The sequence below is a fragment of the Phoenix dactylifera genome, chromosome 4 (assembly GCF_051530095.1).
Source record: "Phoenix dactylifera cultivar Ajwa chromosome 4, Ajwa_hap1_PhDact_Kaust_v1.1, whole genome shotgun sequence".
In the NCBI taxonomy this organism is placed as follows: Eukaryota; Viridiplantae; Streptophyta; class Magnoliopsida; order Arecales; family Arecaceae; genus Phoenix; species Phoenix dactylifera.
The window spans coordinates 37,280,401-37,293,834 of record NC_143193.1 but is presented as its reverse complement, the minus strand read 5'-3'; the positions used below and the strand labels follow the sequence as shown (position 1 = coordinate 37,293,834).

The following is a 13,434-nucleotide window of genomic DNA, read 5'->3' as shown; positions in this document are numbered from 1 at the left end:
AATCCTACGCCAGAACGGCCCCGGCAGCGCGAATGTCTCGGGCCGTCGAGGTCTGCTGCTTTGTCATAAAAGGGAGTTTCGAAGGGCATGTCATGGGTGCGATCATACCCGCACTAATGCACCGGATCCCACCAGAACTCCGCAGTTAAGCGTGCTTGGGCGAGAGTAGTACTAGGATGGGTGACCCCCTGGGAAGTCCTCGTGTTGCACCCCTTTTATTTTTTGCCCGCTTTTTTATTTTTTGATAACATTTATTTTTTATTTTTCTGCTTTTGGCTTTTCCTCTTCGGATAATTTTTTTCCCCCGAAAATAAACTGAGTCCGGAGACTAGCGGTGCCATGCCGCATAGCGGAACAGCGTGTTGAATCCTACGCCAGAACGGCCCCGGCAGCGCGAATGTCTCGGGCCGTCGAGGTCTGCTACTTTGTCATAAAAGGGAGTTTCGAAGGGCATGTCTTGGGTGCGATCATACCAGCACTAATGCACCGGATCCTATCAGAACTCTGCAGTTAAGCGTGCTTGGGCGAGAGTAGTACTAGGATGGGTGACCCCTTGGGAAGTCCTCATGTTGCACCCTTTTTATTTTTTGCCCGCTTTTTTATTTTTTGATAATATTTATTTTTAATTTTTTGGCTTTTGGTTTTTCCTCTTCGGATAATTTTTTTCCCCCGACAATAAACTGGGTCCGGAGACTGGCGGTGCCATGCCGCATAGCGGGACCAGCGCGTTGAATCCTACGCCAGAACGGCCCCGGCAGCGCGAATGTCTCGGGCCGTCGAGGTCTGCTGCTTTGTCATAAAAGGGAGTTTCGAAGGGCATATCATGGGTGCGATCATACCAGCACTAATGCACCGGATCCCATCAGAACTCCGCAGTTAAGCGTGCTTGGGCGAGAGTAGTACTAGGATGGGTGACCCCCTGGGAAGTCCTCGTGTTGCACCCCTTTTATTTTTTGCCTGCTTTTTTCTTTTTTGATAACATTTATTTTTAATTTTTTGGCTTTTGGCTTTTCCTCTTCGGATAATTTTTTTCCCTCGAAAATAAACTGAGTCCGGAGACTCGCGGTGCCATGCCGCATAGCGGAACAGCGCGTTGAATCCTACGCCAGAACGGCCCCGGCAGCGCGAATGTCTCGGGCCGTCGAGGTCTGCTGCTTTGTCATAAAAGGGAGTTTCGAAGGGCATGTCATGGGTGCGATCATACCAGCACTAATGCACCGGATCCCATCAGAACTCCGCAGTTAAGCGTGCTTGGGCGAGAGTAGTACTAGGATGGGTGACCCCCTGGGAAGTCCTCGTGTTGCACCCCTTTTATTTTTTGCCCGCTTTTTTATTTTTTGATAATATTTATTTTTAATTTTTCGGCTTTTGGCTTTTCCTCTTCGGATAATTTTTTTTCCCCGAAAATAAACTGAGTCCGGAGACTCGCGGTGCCATGCCGCATAGCGGAACAGCGCGTTGAATCCTACGCCAGAACGGCCCCGGCAGCGCGAATGTCTCGGGCCGTCGAGGTCTGCTGCTTTGTCATAAAAGGGAGTTTCGAAGGGCATGTCATGGGTGCGATCATACCAGCACTAATGCACCGGATCCCATCAGAACTCCGCAGTTAAGCGTGCTTGGGCGAGAGTAGTACTAGGATGGGTGACCCCCTGGGAAGTCCTCGTGTTGCACCCTTTTTATTTTTTTCTCCACTTTTTTATTTTTTGATAATATTTATTTTTAATTTTTCGGCTTTTGGCTTTTCCTCTTCGGATAATTTTTTTCCCCCGAAAATAAACTGAGTCCGGAGACTGGCGGTGCCATGCCGCATAGCGGGAATAGCGCGTTGAATCCTACGCCAGAACGGCCCCGGCGGCGCGAATGTCTCGGGCCGTCGAGGTCTGCTGCTTTGTCATAAAAGGGAGTTTCGATGGGCATGTCATGGGTGCGATCATACCAGCACTAATGCACCGGATCCCATCAGAACTCCGCAGTTAAGCGTGCTTGGGCGAGAGTAGTACTAGGATGGGTGACCCCCTGGGAAGTCCTCGTGTTGCACCCCTTTTATTTTTTGCCTGCTTTTTTCTTTTTTGATAACATTTATTTTTAATTTTTTGGCTTTTGGCTTTTCCTCTTCGGATAATTTTTTTCCCTCGAAAATAAACTGAGTCCGGAGACTCGCGGTGCCATGCCGCATAGCGGAACAGCGCATTGAATCCTACGCCAGAACGGCCCCGGCAGCGCGAATGTCTCGGGCCGTCGAGGTCTGCTGCTTTGTCATAAAAGGGTGTTTCGATGGGCATGTCATGGGTGCGATCATACCAGCACTAATGCACCGGATCCCATCAGAACTCCGCAGTTAAGCGTGCTTGGGCGAGAGTAGTACTAGAATGGGTGACCCCCTGGGAAGTCCTCGTGTTGCACCCCTTTTATTTTTTGCCCGCTTTTTTATTTTTTGATAATATTTATTTTTAATTTTTCGGCTTTTGGCTTTTCCTCTTCGGATAATTTTTTTTCCCCGAAAATAAACTGAGTCCGGAGACTCGCGGTGCCATGCCGCATAGCGGAACAGCGCGTTGAATCCTACGCCAGAACGGCCCCGGCAGCGCGAATGTCTCGGGCCGTCGAGGTCTGCTGCTTTGTCATAAAAGGGAGTTTCGAAGGGCATGTCATGGGTGCGATCATACCAGCACTAATGCACCGGATCCCATCAGAACTCCGCAGTTAAGCGTGCTTGGGCGAGAGTAGTACTAGGATGGGTGACACCCAGGGAAGTCCTCGTGTTGCACCCCTTTTATTTTTTGCCCGCTTTTTTATTTTTTGATAATATTTATTTTTAATTTTTCGGCTTTTGGCTTTTCCTCTTCGGATAATTTTTTTCCCCCGAAAATAAACTGAGTCCGGAGACTGGCGGTGCCATGCCGCATAGCGGAACAGCGCGTTGAATCCTACGCCAGAACGGCCCCGGCAGCGCGAATGTCTCGGGCCGTCGCGGTCTGCTGCTTTGTCATAAAAGGGAGTTTCGAAGGGCATGTCATGGGTGCGATCATACCAGCACTAATGCACCGAATCCCATCATAACTCCGCAGTTAGGCGTGCTTGGGCGAGAGAAGTACTAGGATGGGTGACCCCCTGGGAAGTCCTCGTGTTGCACCCTTTTTATTTTTTGCCCGCTTTTTTATTTTTTGATAATATTTATTTTTAATTTTTTGGCTTTTGGCTTTTCCTCTTCGGATAATTTTTTCCCCCCGAAAATAAACTGAGTCCGGAGACTGGCGGTGCCATGCCGCATAACGGAACAGCGCGTTGAATCCTACGCCAGAACGGCCCCGGCAGCGCGAATGTCTCGGGCCGTCGAGGTCTGCTGCTTTGTCATAAAAGGGAGTTTCGAAGGGCATGTCATGGGTGCGATCATACCAGCACTAATGCACCGGATCCCATCAGAACTCCGCGGTTAAGCGTGCTTGGGCGAGAGTAGTACTAGGATGGGTGACCCCCTGGGAAGTCCTCGTGTTGCACCCCTTTTATTTTTTGCCCGCTTTTTCATTTTTTGATAACATTTATTTTTTATTTTTCGGCTTTTGGCTTTTCCTCTTCGGATAATTTTTTTCCCCCGAAAATAAACTGAGTCCGGAGACTGGCGGTGCCATGCCGCATAGCGGAACAGCGCGTTGAATCCTACGCCAGAACGGCCCCGGCAGCGCGAATGTCTCGGGCCGTCGAGGTCTGCTGCTTTGTCATAAAAGGGAGTTTCGAAGGGCATGTCATGGGTGCGAACATACCAGCACTAATGCACCGGATCCCATCAGAACTCCGCAGTTAAGCGTGCTTGGGCGAGAGTAGTACTAGGATGGGTGACCCCCTGGGAAGTCCTCGTGTTGCACCCCTTTTATTTTTTGCCCGCTTTTTTATTTTTTGATAACATTTATTTTTTATTTTTCGGCTTTTGGCTTTTCCTCTTCGGATAATTTTTTTCCCCCGAAAATAAACTGAGTCCGGAGACTGGCGGTGCCATGCCGCATAGCGGAACAGCGTGTTGAATCCTACGCTAGAACGGCCCCGGCAGCGCGAATGTCTCGGGCCGTCGAGGTCTGCTACTTTGTCATAAAAGGGAGTTTCGAAGGGCATGTCTTGGGTGCGATCATACCAGCACTAATGCACCGGATCCTATCAGAACTCCGCAGTTAAGCGTGCTTGGGCGAGAGTAGTACTAGGATGGGTGACCCCCTAGGAAGTCCTCATGTTGCACCCTTTTTATTTTTTGCCCGCTTTTTTATTTTTTGATAATATTTATTTTTAATTTTTTGGCTTTTGGCTTTTCCTCTTCGGATAATTTTTTTCCCCCGACAATAAACTGGGTCCGGAGACTGGCGGTGCCATGCCGCATAGCGGGACCAGCGCGTTGAATCCTACGCCAGAACGGCCCCGGCAGCGCGAATGTCTCGGGCCGTCGAGGTCTGCTGCTTTGTCATAAAAGGGAGTTTCGAAGGGCATATCATGGGTGCGATCATACCAGCACTAATGCACCGGATCCCATCAGAACTCCGCAGTTAAGCGTGCTTGGGCGAGAGTAGTACTAGGATGGGTGACCCCCTGGGAAGTCCTCGTGTTGCACCCCTTTTATTTTTTGCCCGCTTTTTTCTTTTTTGATAACATTTATTTTTAATTTTTTGGCTTTTGGCTTTTCCTCTTCGGATAATTTTTTTCCCTCGAAAATAAACTGAGTCCGGAGACTCGCGGTGCCATGCCGCATAGCGGAACAGCGCATTGAATCCTACGCCAGAACGGCCCCGGCAGCGCGAATGTCTCGGGCCGTCGAGGTCTGCTGCTTTGTCATAAAAGGGTGTTTCGATGGGCATGTCATGGGTGCGATCATACCAGCACAAATGCACCGGATCCCATCAGAACTCCGCAGTTAAGCGTGCTTGGGCGAGAGTAGTACTAGGATGGGTGACCCCCTGGGAAGTCCTCGTGTTGCACCCCTTCTATTTTTTGCCCGCTTTTTTATTTTTTGATAATATTTATTTTTAATTTTTCGGCTTTTGGCTTTTCCTCTTCGGATAATTTTTTTCCCCCGAAAATAAACTGAGTCCGGAGACTCGCGGTGCCATGCCGCATAGCGGAACAGCGCGTTGAATCCTACGCCAGAACGGCCCCGGCAGCGCGAATGTCTCGGGCCGTCGAGGTCTGCTGCTTTGTCATAAAATGGAGTTTCGAAGGGCATGTCATGGGTGCGATCATACCAGCACTAATGCACCGGATCCCATCAGAACTCCGCAGTTAAGCGTGCTTGGGCGAGAGTAGTACTATGATGGGTGACCCCCTGGGAAGTCCTCGTGTTGCACCCCTTTTATTTTTTGCCCGCTTTTTTATTTTTTGATAACATTTATTTTTTATTTTTCGGCTTTTGGCTTTTCCTCTTCGTATAATTTTTTTCCCCCGAAAATAAACTGAGTCCGGAGACTGGCGGTGCCATGCCGCATAGCGGAACAGCGCGTTGAATCCTACGCCAGAACGGCCCCGGCAGCGCGAATGTCTCGGGCCGTCGAGGTCTGCTGCTTTGTCATAAAAGGGAGTTTCGAAGGGCATGTCATGGGTGCGATCATACCAGCACTAATGTACCGGATCCCATCAGAACTCCGCAGTTAAGCGTGCTTGGGCGAGAGTAGTACTAGGATGGGTGACCCCCTGGGAAGTCCTCGTGTTGCACCCCTTTTATTTTTTGCCCGCTTTTTTATTTTTTGATAACATTTATTTTTTATTTTTCTGCTTTTGGCTTTTCCTCTTCGGATAATTTTTTTCTCCCGAAAATAAACTGAGTCCGGAGACTAGCGGTGCCATGCCGCATAGCGGAACAGCGTGTTGAATCCTACGCCAGAACGGCCCCGGCAGCGCGAATGTCTCGGGCCGTCGAGGTCTGCTACTTTGTCATAAAAGGGAGTTTCGAAGGGCATGTCTTGGGTGCGATCATACCAGCACTAATGCACCGGATCCTATCAGAACTCTGCAGTTAAGCGTGCTTGGGCGAGAGTAGTACTAGGATGGGTGACCCCCTGGGAAGTCCTCATGTTGCACCCTTTTTATTTTTTGCCCGCTTTTTTATTTTTTGATAATATTTATTTTTAATTTTTTGGCTTTTGGTTTTTCCTCTTCGGATAATTTTTTTCCCCCGACAATAAACTGGGTCCGGAGACTGGCGGTGCCATGCCGCATAGCGGGACCAGCGCGTTGAATCCTACGCCAGAACGGCCCCGGCAGCGCGAATGTCTCGGGCCGTCGAGGTCTGCTGCTTTGTCATAAAAGGGAGTTTCGAAGGGCATATCATGGGTGCGATCATACCAGCACTAATGCACCGGATCCCATCAGAACTCCGCAGTTAAGCGTGCTTGGGCGAGAGTAGTACTAGGATGGGTGACCCCCTGGGAAGTCCTCGTGTTGCACCCCTTTTATTTTTTGCCTGCTTTTTTCTTTTTTGATAACATTTATTTTTAATTTTTTGGCTTTTGGCTTTTCCTCTTCGGATAATTTTTTTCCCTCGAAAATAAACTGAGTCCGGAGACTCGCGGTGCCATGCCGCATAGCGGAACAGCGCATTGAATCCTACGCCAGAACGGCCCCGGCAGCGCGAATGTCTCGGGCCGTCGAGGTCTGCTGCTTTGTCATAAAAGGGTGTTTCGATGGGCATGTCATGGGTGCGATCATACCAGCACTAATGCACCGGATCCCATCAGAACTCCGCAGTTAAGCGTGCTTGGGCGAGAGTAGTACTAGGATGGGTGACCCCCTGGGAAGTCCTCGTGTTGCACCCCTTTTATTTTTTGCCCGCTTTTTTATTTTTTGATAATATTTATTTTTAATTTTTCGGCTTTTGGCTTTTCCTCTTCGGATAATTTTTTTCCCCCGAAAATAAACTGAGTCCGGAGACTCGCGGTGCCATGCCGCATAGCGGAACAGCGCGTTGAATCCTACGCCAGAACGGCCCCGGCAGCGCGAATGTCTCGGGCCGTCGAGGTCTGCTGCTTTGTCATAAAAGGGAGTTTCGAAGGGCATGTCATGGGTGCGATCATACCAGCACTAATGCACCGGATCCCATCAGAACTCCGCAGTTAAGCGTGCTTGGGCGAGAGTAGTACTAGGATGGGTGACCCCCTGGGAAGTCCTCGTGTTGCACCCTTTTTATTTTTTTCTCCACTTTTTTATTTTTTGATAATATTTATTTTTAATTTTTCGGCTTTTGGCTTTTCCTCTTCGGATAATTTTTTTCCCCCGAAAATAAACTGAGTCCGGAGACTGGCGGTGCCATGCCGCATAGCGGGAATAGCGCGTTGAATCCTACGCCAGAACGGCCCCGGCGGCGCGAATGTCTCGGGCCGTCGAGGTCTGCTGCTTTGTCATAAAAGGGAGTTTCGATGGGCATGTCATGGGTGCGATCATACCAGCACTAATGCACCGGATCCCATCAGAACTCCGCAGTTAAGCGTGCTTGGGCGAGAGTAGTACTAGGATGGGTGACCCCCTGGGAAGTCCTCGTGTTGCACCCCTTTTATTTTTTGCCCGCTTTTTTATTTTTTGATAATATTTATTTTTAATTTTTCGGCTTTTGGCTTTTCCTCTTCGGATAATTTTTTTCCCCCGAAAATAAACTGAGTCCGGAGACTGGCGGTGCCATGCCGCATAGCGGAACAGCGCGTTGAATCCTACGCCAGAACGGCCCCGGCAGCGCGAATGTCTCGGGCCGTCGCGGTCTGCTGCTTTGTCATAAAAGGGAGTTTCGAAGGGCATGTCATGGGTGCGATCATACCAGCACTAATGCACCGGATCCCATCATAACTCCGCAGTTAGGCGTGCTTGGGCGAGAGAAGTACTAGGATGGGTGACCCCCTGGGAAGTCCTCGTGTTGCACCCTTTTTATTTTTTGCCCGCTTTTTTATTTTTTGAAAATATTTATTTTTAATTTTTTGGCTTTTGGCTTTTCCTCTTCGGATAATTTTTTCCCCCCGAAAATAAACTGAGTCCGGAGACTGGCGGTGCCATGCCGCATAGCGGAACAGCGCGTTGAATCCTACGCCAGAACGGCCCCGGCAGCGCGAATGTCTCGGGCCGTCGAGGTCTGCTGCTTTGTCATAAAAGGGAGTTTCGAAGGGCATGTCATGGGTGCGATCATACCAGCACTAATGCACCGGATCCCATCAGAACTCCGCAGTTAAGCGTGCTTGGGCGAGAGTAGTACTAGGATGGGTGACCCCCTGGGAAGTCCTCGTGTTGCACCCCTTTTATTTTTTGCCCGCTTTTTTATTTTTTGATAACATTTATTTTTTATTTTTCGGCTTTTGGCTTTTCCTCTTCGGATAATTTTTCCCCGAAAATAAACTGAGTCCGGAGACTGGCGGTGCCATGCCGCATAGCGGAACAGCGCGTTGAATCCTACGCCAGAACGGCCCCGGCAGCGCGAATGTCTCGGGCCGTCGAGGTCTGCTGCTTTGTCATAAAAGGGAGTTTCGAAGGGCATGTCATGGGTGCGATCATACCCGCACTAATGCACCGGATCCCACCAGAACTCCGCAGTTAAGCGTGCTTGGGCGAGAGTAGTACTAGGATGGGTGACCCCCTGGGAAGTCCTCGTGTTGCACCCCTTTTATTTTTTGCCCGCTTTTTTATTTTTTGATAACATTTATTTTTTATTTTTCTGCTTTTGGCTTTTCCTCTTCGGATAATTTTTTTCCCCCGAAAATAAACTGAGTCCGGAGACTAGCGGTGCCATGCCGCATAGCGGAACAGCGTGTTGAATCCTACGCCAGAACGGCCCCGGCAGCGCGAATGTCTCGGGCCGTCGAGGTCTGCTACTTTGTCATAAAAGGGAGTTTCGAAGGGCATGTCTTGGGTGCGATCATACCAGCACTAATGCACCGGATCCTATCAGAACTCTGCAGTTAAGCGTGCTTGGGCGAGAGTAGTACTAGGATGGGTGACCCCCTGGGAAGTCCTCATGTTGCACCCTTTTTATTTTTTGCCCGCTTTTTTATTTTTTGATAATATTTATTTTTAATTTTTTGGCTTTTGGTTTTTCCTCTTCGGATAATTTTTTTCCCCCGACAATAAACTGGGTCCGGAGACTGGCGGTGCCATGCCGCATAGCGGGACCAGCGCGTTGAATCCTACGCCAGAACGGCCCCGGCAGCGCGAATGTCTCGGGCCGTCGAGGTCTGCTGCTTTGTCATAAAAGGGAGTTTCGAAGGGCATATCATGGGTGCGATCATACCAGCACTAATGCACCGGATCCCATCAGAACTCCGCAGTTAAGCGTGCTTGGGCGAGAGTAGTACTAGGATGGGTGACCCCCTGGGAAGTCCTCGTGTTGCACCCCTTTTATTTTTTGCCTGCTTTTTTCTTTTTTGATAACATTTATTTTTAATTTTTTGGCTTTTGGCTTTTCCTCTTCGGATAATTTTTTTCCCTCGAAAATAAACTGAGTCCGGAGACTCGCGGTGCCATGCCGCATAGCGGAACAGCGCGTTGAATCCTACGCCAGAACGGCCCCGGCAGCGCGAATGTCTCGGGCCGTCGAGGTCTGCTGCTTTGTCATAAAAGGGAGTTTCGAAGGGCATGTCATGGGTGCGATCATACCAGCACTAATGCACCGGATCCCATCAGAACTCCGCAGTTAAGCGTGCTTGGGCGAGAGTAGTACTAGGATGGGTGACCCCCTGGGAAGTCCTCGTGTTGCACCCCTTTTATTTTTTGCCCGCTTTTTTATTTTTTGATAATATTTATTTTTAATTTTTCGGCTTTTGGCTTTTCCTCTTCGGATAATTTTTTTTCCCCGAAAATAAACTGAGTCCGGAGACTCGCGGTGCCATGCCGCATAGCGGAACAGCGCGTTGAATCCTACGCCAGAACGGCCCCGGCAGCGCGAATGTCTCGGGCCGTCGAGGTCTGCTGCTTTGTCATAAAAGGGAGTTTCGAAGGGCATGTCATGGGTGCGATCATACCAGCACTAATGCACCGGATCCCATCAGAACTCCGCAGTTAAGCGTGCTTGGGCGAGAGTAGTACTAGGATGGGTGACCCCCTGGGAAGTCCTCGTGTTGCACCCTTTTTATTTTTTTCTCCACTTTTTTATTTTTTGATAATATTTATTTTTAATTTTTCGGCTTTTGGCTTTTCCTCTTCGGATAATTTTTTTCCCCCGAAAATAAACTGAGTCCGGAGACTGGCGGTGCCATGCCGCATAGCGGGAATAGCGCGTTGAATCCTACGCCAGAACGGCCCCGGCGGCGCGAATGTCTCGGGCCGTCGAGGTCTGCTGCTTTGTCATAAAAGGGAGTTTCGATGGGCATGTCATGGGTGCGATCATACCAGCACTAATGCACCGGATCCCATCAGAACTCCGCAGTTAAGCGTGCTTGGGCGAGAGTAGTACTAGGATGGGTGACCCCCTGGGAAGTCCTCGTGTTGCACCCCTTTTATTTTTTGCCTGCTTTTTTCTTTTTTGATAACATTTATTTTTAATTTTTTGGCTTTTGGCTTTTCCTCTTCGGATAATTTTTTTCCCTCGAAAATAAACTGAGTCCGGAGACTCGCGGTGCCATGCCGCATAGCGGAACAGCGCATTGAATCCTACGCCAGAACGGCCCCGGCAGCGCGAATGTCTCGGGCCGTCGAGGTCTGCTGCTTTGTCATAAAAGGGTGTTTCGATGGGCATGTCATGGGTGCGATCATACCAGCACTAATGCACCGGATCCCATCAGAACTCCGCAGTTAAGCGTGCTTGGGCGAGAGTAGTACTAGAATGGGTGACCCCCTGGGAAGTCCTCGTGTTGCACCCCTTTTATTTTTTGCCCGCTTTTTTATTTTTTGATAATATTTATTTTTAATTTTTCGGCTTTTGGCTTTTCCTCTTCGGATAATTTTTTTTCCCCGAAAATAAACTGAGTCCGGAGACTCGCGGTGCCATGCCGCATAGCGGAACAGCGCGTTGAATCCTACGCCCGAACGGCCCCGGCAGCGCGAATGTCTCGGGCCGTCGAGGTCTGCTGCTTTGTCATAAAAGGGAGTTTCGAAGGGCATGTCATGGGTGCGATCATACCAGCACTAATGCACCGGATCCCATCAGAACTCCGCAGTTAAGCGTGCTTGGGCGAGAGTAGTACTAGGATGGGTGACCCCCTGGGAAGTCCTCGTGTTGCACCCTTTTTATTTTTTTCTCCACTTTTTTATTTTTTGATAATATTTATTTTTAATTTTTCGGCTTTTGGCTTTTCCTCTTCGGATAATTTTTTTCCCCCGAAAATAAACTGAGTCCGGAGACTGGCGGTGCCATGCCGCATAGCGGGAATAGCGCGTTGAATCCTACGCCAGAACGGCCCCGGCGGCGCGAATGTCTCGGGCCGTCGAGGTCTGCTGCTTTGTCATAAAAGGGAGTTTCGATGGGCATGTCATGGGTGCGATCATACCAGCACTAATGCACCGGATCCCATCAGAACTCCGCAGTTAAGCGTGCTTGGGCGAGAGTAGTACTAGGATGGGTGACCCCCTGGGAAGTCCCCGTGTTGCACCCCTTTTATTTTTTGCCCGCTTTTTTATTTTTTGATAATATTTATTTTTAATTTTTCGGCTTTTGGCTTTTCCTCTTCGGATAATTTTTTTCCCCCGAAAATAAACTGAGTCCGGAGACTGGCGGTGCCATGCCGCATAGCGGAACAGCGCGTTGAATCCTACGCCAGAACGGCCCCGGCAGCGCGAATGTCTCGGGCCGTCGCGGTCTGCTGCTTTGTCATAAAAGGGAGTTTCGAAGGGCATGTCATGGGTGCGATCATACCAGCACTAATGCACCGGATCCCATCATAACTCCGCAGTTAGGCGTGCTTGGGCGAGAGAAGTACTAGGATGGGTGACCCCCTGGGAAGTCCTCGTGTTGCACCCTTTTTATTTTTTGCCCGCTTTTTTATTTTTTGATAATATTTATTTTTAATTTTTTGGCTTTTGGCTTTTCCTCTTCGGATAATTTTTTCCCCCCGAAAATAAACTGAGTCCGGAGACTGGCGGTGCCATGCCGCATAGCGGAACAGCGCGTTGAATCCTACGCCAGAACGGCCCCGGCAGCGCGAATGTCTCGGGCCGTCGAGGTCTGCTGCTTTGTCATAAAAGGGAGTTTCGAAGGGCATGTCATGGGTGCGATCATACCAGCACTAATGCACCGGATCCCATCAGAACTCCGCAGTTAAGCGTGCTTGGGCGAGAGTAGTACTAGGATGGGTGACCCCCTGGGAAGTCCTCGTGTTGCACCCCTTTTATTTTTTGCCCACTTTTTTATTTTTTGATAACATTTATTTTTTATTTTTCGGCTTTTGGCTTTTCCTCTTCGGATAATTTTTTTCCCCCGAAAATAAACTGAGTCCGGAGACTGGCGGTGCCATGCCGCATAGCGGAACAGCGCGTTGAATCCTACGCCAGAACGGCCCCGGCAGCGCGAATGTCTCGGGCCGTCGAGGTCTGCTGCTTTGTCATAAAAGGGAGTTTCGAAGGGCATGTCATGGGTGCGATCATACCAGCACTAATGCACCGGATCCCATCAGAACTCCGCAGTTAAGCGTGCTTGGGCGAGAGTAGTACTAGGATGGGTGACCCCCTGGGAAGTCCTCGTGTTGCACCCCTTTTATTTTTTGCCCGCTTTTTTATTTTTTGATAACATTTATTTTTTATTTTTCGGCTTTTGGCTTTTCCTCTTCGGATAATTTTTTTCCCCCGAAAATAAACTGAGTCCGGAGACTGGCGGTGCCATGCCGCATAGCGGAACAGCGTGTTGAATCCTACGCCAGAACGGCCCCGGCAGCGCGAATGTCTCGGGCCGTCGAGGTCTGCTACTTTGTCATAAAAGGGAGTTTCGAAGGGCATGTCTTGGGTGCGATCATACCAGCACTAATGCACCGGATCCTATCAGAACTCCGCAGTTAAGCGTGCTTGGGCGAGAGTAGTACTAGGATGGGTGACCCCCTGGGAAGTCCTCATGTTGCACCCTTTTTATTTTTTGCCCGCTTTTTTATTTTTTGATAATATTTATTTTTAATTTTTTGGCTTTTGGCTTTTCCTCTTCGGATAATTTTTTTCCCCCGACAATAAACTGGGTCCGGAGACTGGCGGTGCCATGCCGCATAGCGGGACCAGCACGTTGAATCCTACGCCAGAACGGCCCCGGCAGCGCGAATGTCTCGGGCCGTCGAGGTCTGCTGCTTTGTCATAAATGGGAGTTTCGAAGGGCATATCATGGGTGCGATCATACCAGCACTAATGCACCGGATCCCATCAGAACTCCGCAGTTAAGCGTGCTTGGGCGAGAGTAGTACTAGGATGGGTGACCCCCTGGGAAGTCCTCGTGTTGCACCCCTTTTATTTTTTGCCCGCTTTTTTCTTTTTTGATAACATTTATTTTTAATTTTTTGGCTTTTGGCTTTTCCT

At 49.5% G+C, this 13,434-nt stretch overlaps 34 non-coding genes and 3 pseudogenes across 34 annotated transcripts; all 37 read left to right on the top strand.

Annotated features, from left to right (window-relative positions):
* The first annotated feature begins 94 nt into the window (after nt 1-94).
* Nucleotides 95-213, top strand: LOC149762793 (5S ribosomal RNA). Its single transcript, XR_016404445.1, has one exon. It is a non-coding gene; the product is annotated as a 5S ribosomal RNA (ribosomal RNA).
* Nucleotides 214-459: 246 nt separating this feature from the next.
* LOC149762792 (5S ribosomal RNA) lies at nt 460-578 on the top strand. The gene has a single exon (XR_016408751.1). It is a non-coding gene; the product is annotated as a 5S ribosomal RNA (ribosomal RNA).
* Nucleotides 579-825: 247 nt separating this feature from the next.
* On the top strand, nt 826-944 carry LOC149762791 (5S ribosomal RNA). The gene has a single exon (XR_016410469.1). It is a non-coding gene; the product is annotated as a 5S ribosomal RNA (ribosomal RNA).
* A 246-nt stretch (nt 945-1,190) lies between these two features.
* On the top strand, nt 1,191-1,309 carry LOC149762790 (5S ribosomal RNA). Its single transcript, XR_016410468.1, has one exon. It is a non-coding gene; the product is annotated as a 5S ribosomal RNA (ribosomal RNA).
* A 246-nt stretch (nt 1,310-1,555) lies between these two features.
* LOC149762789 (5S ribosomal RNA) lies at nt 1,556-1,674 on the top strand. The gene has a single exon (XR_016412204.1). It is a non-coding gene; the product is annotated as a 5S ribosomal RNA (ribosomal RNA).
* Nucleotides 1,675-1,922: 248 nt separating this feature from the next.
* On the top strand, nt 1,923-2,041 carry LOC149762788 (5S ribosomal RNA). The gene has a single exon (XR_016410467.1). It is a non-coding gene; the product is annotated as a 5S ribosomal RNA (ribosomal RNA).
* Nucleotides 2,042-2,287: 246 nt separating this feature from the next.
* LOC149762787 (5S ribosomal RNA) lies at nt 2,288-2,406 on the top strand. Its single transcript, XR_016400506.1, has one exon. It is a non-coding gene; the product is annotated as a 5S ribosomal RNA (ribosomal RNA).
* A 246-nt stretch (nt 2,407-2,652) lies between these two features.
* LOC149762786 (5S ribosomal RNA) lies at nt 2,653-2,771 on the top strand. The gene has a single exon (XR_016406870.1). It is a non-coding gene; the product is annotated as a 5S ribosomal RNA (ribosomal RNA).
* Nucleotides 2,772-3,017: 246 nt separating this feature from the next.
* LOC149762785 (5S ribosomal RNA) lies at nt 3,018-3,136 on the top strand (annotated as a pseudogene).
* Nucleotides 3,137-3,382: 246 nt separating this feature from the next.
* Nucleotides 3,383-3,501, top strand: LOC149762784 (5S ribosomal RNA). Its single transcript, XR_016402249.1, has one exon. It is a non-coding gene; the product is annotated as a 5S ribosomal RNA (ribosomal RNA).
* Nucleotides 3,502-3,747: 246 nt separating this feature from the next.
* LOC149762783 (5S ribosomal RNA) lies at nt 3,748-3,866 on the top strand. The gene has a single exon (XR_016401948.1). It is a non-coding gene; the product is annotated as a 5S ribosomal RNA (ribosomal RNA).
* A 246-nt stretch (nt 3,867-4,112) lies between these two features.
* Nucleotides 4,113-4,231, top strand: LOC149762782 (5S ribosomal RNA). The gene has a single exon (XR_016408797.1). It is a non-coding gene; the product is annotated as a 5S ribosomal RNA (ribosomal RNA).
* Nucleotides 4,232-4,478: 247 nt separating this feature from the next.
* LOC149762781 (5S ribosomal RNA) lies at nt 4,479-4,597 on the top strand. Its single transcript, XR_016410465.1, has one exon. It is a non-coding gene; the product is annotated as a 5S ribosomal RNA (ribosomal RNA).
* Nucleotides 4,598-4,843: 246 nt separating this feature from the next.
* Nucleotides 4,844-4,962, top strand: LOC149762780 (5S ribosomal RNA). Its single transcript, XR_016400500.1, has one exon. It is a non-coding gene; the product is annotated as a 5S ribosomal RNA (ribosomal RNA).
* A 246-nt stretch (nt 4,963-5,208) lies between these two features.
* LOC149762779 (5S ribosomal RNA) lies at nt 5,209-5,327 on the top strand. The gene has a single exon (XR_016412595.1). It is a non-coding gene; the product is annotated as a 5S ribosomal RNA (ribosomal RNA).
* A 246-nt stretch (nt 5,328-5,573) lies between these two features.
* LOC149762778 (5S ribosomal RNA) lies at nt 5,574-5,692 on the top strand. Its single transcript, XR_016401187.1, has one exon. It is a non-coding gene; the product is annotated as a 5S ribosomal RNA (ribosomal RNA).
* Nucleotides 5,693-5,938: 246 nt separating this feature from the next.
* Nucleotides 5,939-6,057, top strand: LOC149762777 (5S ribosomal RNA). Its single transcript, XR_016408388.1, has one exon. It is a non-coding gene; the product is annotated as a 5S ribosomal RNA (ribosomal RNA).
* Nucleotides 6,058-6,304: 247 nt separating this feature from the next.
* Nucleotides 6,305-6,423, top strand: LOC149762776 (5S ribosomal RNA). Its single transcript, XR_016410464.1, has one exon. It is a non-coding gene; the product is annotated as a 5S ribosomal RNA (ribosomal RNA).
* Nucleotides 6,424-6,669: 246 nt separating this feature from the next.
* LOC149762775 (5S ribosomal RNA) lies at nt 6,670-6,788 on the top strand. Its single transcript, XR_016410463.1, has one exon. It is a non-coding gene; the product is annotated as a 5S ribosomal RNA (ribosomal RNA).
* A 246-nt stretch (nt 6,789-7,034) lies between these two features.
* On the top strand, nt 7,035-7,153 carry LOC149762774 (5S ribosomal RNA). Its single transcript, XR_016412203.1, has one exon. It is a non-coding gene; the product is annotated as a 5S ribosomal RNA (ribosomal RNA).
* A 248-nt stretch (nt 7,154-7,401) lies between these two features.
* On the top strand, nt 7,402-7,520 carry LOC149762773 (5S ribosomal RNA). Its single transcript, XR_016410462.1, has one exon. It is a non-coding gene; the product is annotated as a 5S ribosomal RNA (ribosomal RNA).
* Nucleotides 7,521-7,766: 246 nt separating this feature from the next.
* LOC149762772 (5S ribosomal RNA) lies at nt 7,767-7,885 on the top strand (annotated as a pseudogene).
* A 246-nt stretch (nt 7,886-8,131) lies between these two features.
* Nucleotides 8,132-8,250, top strand: LOC149762771 (5S ribosomal RNA). Its single transcript, XR_016410461.1, has one exon. It is a non-coding gene; the product is annotated as a 5S ribosomal RNA (ribosomal RNA).
* A 243-nt stretch (nt 8,251-8,493) lies between these two features.
* Nucleotides 8,494-8,612, top strand: LOC149762770 (5S ribosomal RNA). The gene has a single exon (XR_016404444.1). It is a non-coding gene; the product is annotated as a 5S ribosomal RNA (ribosomal RNA).
* A 246-nt stretch (nt 8,613-8,858) lies between these two features.
* LOC149762769 (5S ribosomal RNA) lies at nt 8,859-8,977 on the top strand. Its single transcript, XR_016408387.1, has one exon. It is a non-coding gene; the product is annotated as a 5S ribosomal RNA (ribosomal RNA).
* A 247-nt stretch (nt 8,978-9,224) lies between these two features.
* On the top strand, nt 9,225-9,343 carry LOC149762768 (5S ribosomal RNA). Its single transcript, XR_016410460.1, has one exon. It is a non-coding gene; the product is annotated as a 5S ribosomal RNA (ribosomal RNA).
* Nucleotides 9,344-9,589: 246 nt separating this feature from the next.
* On the top strand, nt 9,590-9,708 carry LOC149762767 (5S ribosomal RNA). Its single transcript, XR_016410459.1, has one exon. It is a non-coding gene; the product is annotated as a 5S ribosomal RNA (ribosomal RNA).
* Nucleotides 9,709-9,954: 246 nt separating this feature from the next.
* On the top strand, nt 9,955-10,073 carry LOC149762766 (5S ribosomal RNA). Its single transcript, XR_016412202.1, has one exon. It is a non-coding gene; the product is annotated as a 5S ribosomal RNA (ribosomal RNA).
* Nucleotides 10,074-10,321: 248 nt separating this feature from the next.
* On the top strand, nt 10,322-10,440 carry LOC149762765 (5S ribosomal RNA). Its single transcript, XR_016410458.1, has one exon. It is a non-coding gene; the product is annotated as a 5S ribosomal RNA (ribosomal RNA).
* Nucleotides 10,441-10,686: 246 nt separating this feature from the next.
* On the top strand, nt 10,687-10,805 carry LOC149762764 (5S ribosomal RNA). The gene has a single exon (XR_016400505.1). It is a non-coding gene; the product is annotated as a 5S ribosomal RNA (ribosomal RNA).
* A 246-nt stretch (nt 10,806-11,051) lies between these two features.
* LOC149762763 (5S ribosomal RNA) lies at nt 11,052-11,170 on the top strand. The gene has a single exon (XR_016412201.1). It is a non-coding gene; the product is annotated as a 5S ribosomal RNA (ribosomal RNA).
* A 248-nt stretch (nt 11,171-11,418) lies between these two features.
* LOC149762762 (5S ribosomal RNA) lies at nt 11,419-11,537 on the top strand. Its single transcript, XR_016412730.1, has one exon. It is a non-coding gene; the product is annotated as a 5S ribosomal RNA (ribosomal RNA).
* A 246-nt stretch (nt 11,538-11,783) lies between these two features.
* On the top strand, nt 11,784-11,902 carry LOC149762761 (5S ribosomal RNA; annotated as a pseudogene).
* Nucleotides 11,903-12,148: 246 nt separating this feature from the next.
* On the top strand, nt 12,149-12,267 carry LOC149762760 (5S ribosomal RNA). Its single transcript, XR_016410457.1, has one exon. It is a non-coding gene; the product is annotated as a 5S ribosomal RNA (ribosomal RNA).
* Nucleotides 12,268-12,513: 246 nt separating this feature from the next.
* LOC149762759 (5S ribosomal RNA) lies at nt 12,514-12,632 on the top strand. Its single transcript, XR_016410456.1, has one exon. It is a non-coding gene; the product is annotated as a 5S ribosomal RNA (ribosomal RNA).
* A 246-nt stretch (nt 12,633-12,878) lies between these two features.
* Nucleotides 12,879-12,997, top strand: LOC149762758 (5S ribosomal RNA). Its single transcript, XR_016407450.1, has one exon. It is a non-coding gene; the product is annotated as a 5S ribosomal RNA (ribosomal RNA).
* Nucleotides 12,998-13,244: 247 nt separating this feature from the next.
* LOC149762757 (5S ribosomal RNA) lies at nt 13,245-13,363 on the top strand. Its single transcript, XR_016410454.1, has one exon. It is a non-coding gene; the product is annotated as a 5S ribosomal RNA (ribosomal RNA).
* The last annotated feature ends 71 nt before the right edge of the window (nt 13,364-13,434 follow it).